This window comes from Galeopterus variegatus, unplaced genomic scaffold (genome assembly GCF_000696425.1).
Source record: "Galeopterus variegatus unplaced genomic scaffold, G_variegatus-3.0.2 Scaffold2316, whole genome shotgun sequence".
NCBI classification, from domain to species: Eukaryota; Metazoa; Chordata; class Mammalia; order Dermoptera; family Cynocephalidae; genus Galeopterus; species Galeopterus variegatus.
The window spans coordinates 178,845-183,283 of record NW_007728427.1 but is presented as its reverse complement, the minus strand read 5'-3'; the positions used below and the strand labels follow the sequence as shown (position 1 = coordinate 183,283).

General features: G+C 40.7%; 1 protein-coding gene across 1 annotated transcript in view; it reads left to right on the top strand.

The window, feature by feature from the left end:
- TGFBR3 (transforming growth factor, beta receptor III) overlaps nucleotides 1-4,439 on the top strand; it is a 213,384-nt gene that overhangs the window by 52,541 nt on the left and 156,404 nt on the right. The gene's annotated exons all lie outside the window — the stretch shown is intronic.

Below are 4,439 nucleotides of genomic sequence, written 5' to 3'. Positions count from 1 at the left end.
TTTTTTTTTTTTTTTTTTTTGTCTTTTTTTGTTTTTTTCCGTGTCCGGCAACGGATCGCAACCCTCAGTGTTGCCCCCGTACCGGACCGGGGACCGGCAACGGGATCGCAACGCTTGGTGTTGCCCCCGCGCCTCGCTCAGCCAGTGAGCGGGAACCGGTCCGTATGTGGGATCCGAACCCGTGGCCTTGGTGTTATCAGCACCGCACTCTCCCGAGTGAGCCATGGGCCGGCCCTTGTTAATGAGTTTTTTAATATACCACTGATGTCAATATTGAAGCAGGCTCAGGTTGTATATCCATTGTGTACTTATAATCTTCATGAAATTAATTATTTTGGTGGCTTTTTAAAAAAAAAATTGAGGGGCCGGCTCAGTGGCGCACTGGATAGTGCGCCGCTTGGGAAGCGCGGCAGCGCTCCCGCCCGAGGGTTCGGATCCCACATACGGACCGGTTCCCGCTCACTGGCTGAGCGAGGCGCGGGGGCAACACCAAGGGTTGCGATCCCGTTGCCGGTCCCCGGTCCGGTACGGGGGCAACACTGAGGGTTGCGATCCGTTGCCGGACACGGAAAAAGACAAAAAAAGACAAAAAAAAAAAAAAAAAAAAATTGATTACTAAGACTCTTTAACAGCTGGCTGGTTAGCTTAGTTAGTTAAAGCATGGTGCTCATAACACCAAGGTCCAGGGTTTGATCCCTATACCGGCTAGCGCCACACACACACACACACACACACACACACACACACACACACACACACTCTTTAGACATCATTAATATTTATATAAAAAAATTTATTAAAAAAAAAAGGCCAGCTGGGATGTATTAAGAATCCTAAACTTTTGGAACTAACATTTTTCTTTTTTAGTTTAAAATAAAGAAACAAAAGGGAGGGGAAACCAATAATGTATTGTCATATGAAGTATCTGTCTTAATTTTTAAACAGGATCCTACATTCCAGTAACATGAATTTTGTAATGGAAATTGCCACAGTTGAGGTCCAGCTCTGTCATAATCACCAATTTAGGCATTTCTGATATTTAGTAGAAATATAAATATCTAATGCAGTGTGTTTGTTATACTGTCATAGAAAAATGCTGTAACTGATTTTGAGTCAGATTCTTCCAGTAGTTAAGCCACTATTTGGAAATATGATTAGGAAGCTGAACTAACTTTGTGAGAACTTCTATAATTTGATAAATTATAGTAAATTTAGTATGTAATATATTTAAAATAGAAATTTTTGATTATTGTATATCAAAAAAGTTTCATTCGCCACATTTCAAAGTTTCTTTTAAGTTAGTTACTATTTTAAGATATTCACATAACCCGGTTTAAAAGGAAAATACTCCCTACCCTCAACAAGACAGCTTAATGGAGCATAATGCTTTAGAGCTAGCTGCCTGGGTACAAATCCCAGGTCTGTGACCGAGTAGCTATGTAACCTGTGTTTGCTTCAGTGTCCTCTTCTGTAAAAGGCAGATAATAATAGTACCCATCTCACTGGGTTGTTTTGAAGCTGTAATTAGATACTATGCTTCACATGCTCAAAACCCTGCCTGGCACTTACTACGCACTGCTGAGGTGTAGCAGTGCTGTTACAATTATTGCTCAGTTAACATGTGGTATATTTTAGGTTGCTTATTTCTTCATGACATCCGAATTTTTATCCCATTAACAACATTATCCTCGAGCAATGTTTTAAGATAAGTTACATCTGGGAAGAGTTTATATTTGTAGGGCACAGAAGAGCTCTAGCGGTATGTCGGCATTTCAAGGATCTTTGGAGATTATCTGGTCCAACTCAGCCTGATACACAGATCACCTTTCTAATATCCTGCTGACTGAGACTTCAGCCTTTGCTTGAATTTAAAACATCTCTGACTCTTGGGAAATTCTTCCTTGTGTGTGCTGCAGTTCACCTGGCTGTAACTTCCACTCTCAGCCCCTAATTCTGCCCTGTAGAGCTACGTAAAATTTGCGAACAGAGAACCCATCTGAATGGTGATAGTGAAGCAAATGGATTCTGGACAATTAAATGTTTTCTAAAAGTGACTGGTTGGTGTGTGTCACAGTTGAGGGGCTCAAAGGGCTTTGCTCCCTGTTGGTGCAAGAAGTAAGGCTGGAATTTGTTGTTAGAGCTGCCCTTAGCTAGTTTGGGAACACTTTTGGCACAGTATTGGTTCCCGCTGAGACTGTGATGGGGCCATGAGGCAGAAAAGGGACAGACATGCCTGGGTCTCTGGGCCCTGCTTTCACAAAACACTCCCATGCCTTGTACTTGTCCTTTCCTGGAGGTGGGGCTTCTTTGTGCTTTAGAAACTTGATCTTGCATATTTGTTTTTTGTTTTTTTCTCCTCCTGCATAGAATGGAAGCTTCATGAAAGCAGAGAGGAAACTGCTTATCTTTTTCACTGCTGTTTGTCTAGCAGCCCCAAGAGCATGGCATATAGTAGGTGTTCAGTATTCAAGTGATGGAATTAAAGATCGACTCAGAACTCTCAAATGTGAATATATTTTCAGTTTAGTGAAGGAAGGTAAACCTCACCTTCACTTATACTTGTATGTCATGGCTCATTGTTTAGGCCTGCACTGAAGGGGAACCTATCAGAGGATAGGAAATGAGATCTCAGAAATATCTATTATTATTTGCAACTTTCAAATACATTCAGAAAAAGAATATCTTTTCTCTTCTGATATGTGAGGACTTTCTAGAAAGGAAAGGCCTCTAGTCTTATCAAAGGTAGGGGTATATACCATGCTATCAGAATTGGGTTTTTAAATCAGCCCAGCTGGATAGTAGCTTCAAACTGCAGCCTGGACAGTGTGTGACATGAGCTTAGCTTTGCTCTGAGTGCTAATGAAACTAGTTTGCCAGAAACACGAATTGTAAAAAGCCCTCAAAACATTACAATGTAGGAGAAAAATGTAGTGAAAATTCCAACATGTAATGCCCAAATAGTTCTTTTTCTGGAGGCTTTAAACATTTTCTTAGGTAATTTACAAAGACTATCTGATGTTATGAAAATATATGTAAAATTAAAATGACATTAGCTGAGAATTTTGAGCAGATAATTAAAGAAATATCAACCTTCTTATCTCTTTGGTGTTTGTATCTCTCTTTAATATGTGAGTAGCTGAGTTTTCCATAGAATGAAGAGGTATATTTAGGTCAGAGCTCATTAGCATATTCCTTGGGATTTCTTTTTTTAAATTTATTTTTTTTAAAGATGACCGGTAAGGGGATCTTTGACTTTGTGCTGTCAGCACCACGCTCTCCCAGGTGAGCCACGGGCCGGCCCCCCTTGGGATATCTTGATTCAGTGTTTTCTCTGGGAAGAAACACCCTTTGATTTCGGAACCCAGAAGCCTGGCTGGCCTTGTAGTCTAGGTTCTACCCTTGTCCTGATGGCTGGCTTGGCTCACTCATTTGATTCAATAACTTCGTGACTTTGACTTATTTAATATCACTCTACCTCGGTTTTTTTCATCTGCAAAATGGAGACAGTAATAGTGTATCTCAAGGTTGTTGTGAGGAATAAACATGTTAGTACATGTTAAGGGCTTAGAAGAGAGCCTGGCACACAGTATGTTTACACAGTCTATTCCCTAGACAGTAATATTATTACTGTCAAATGTGGATACTTTGAGGGTAATATAGGGATTTCTTTTTTTAAATTTCTTTTTTATTTTTTTTAAAGATGACCGGTAAGGGGATCTTTGACTTTGTGCTGTCAGCACCACGCTCTCCCAAGTGAGCCACGGGCCGGCCCCCCTTGGGATATCTTGATTCAGTGTTTTCTCTGGGAAGAAACACCCTTTGATTTCGGAACCCAGAAGCCTGGCTGGCCTTGTAGTCTAGGTTCTACCCTTGTCCTGATGGCTGGCTTGGCTCACTCATTTGATTCAATAACTTCGTGACTTTGACTTATTTAATATCACTCTACCTCGGTTTTTTTCATCTGCAAAATGGAGACAGTAATAGTGTATCTCAAGGTTGTTGTGAGGAATAAACATGTTAGTACATGTTAAGGGCTTAGAAGAGAGCCTGGCACACAGTATGTTTACACAGTCTATTCCCTAGACAGTAATATTATTACTGTCAAATGTGGATACTTTGAGGGTAATATAGTGGAAAACAGATAAAAGAATTTTGCAAATTTAAAGTCCCAGTACAAATTCAAAGGAATTTTGATTGTCTCTCTATAGCAAAGGTGACCTTAGTATTGGCAAAGCTCTCTCTCATTTAGGGCCACTTGCTGTACTTCTTTTATACTTCCCTATGCAGGGTGTTGCGTTAATTTCTAGGGTGCTCCATTAATCATGAACTAGCAATGCTCCGAGGAAAAGAAGTTGAAATACTGACTAGTTAGAAAATGAAATAACTTTGGGGCCGGCCCGTGGCTCACTCGGGAGAGTGCGGTGCTGATAACACCGAGG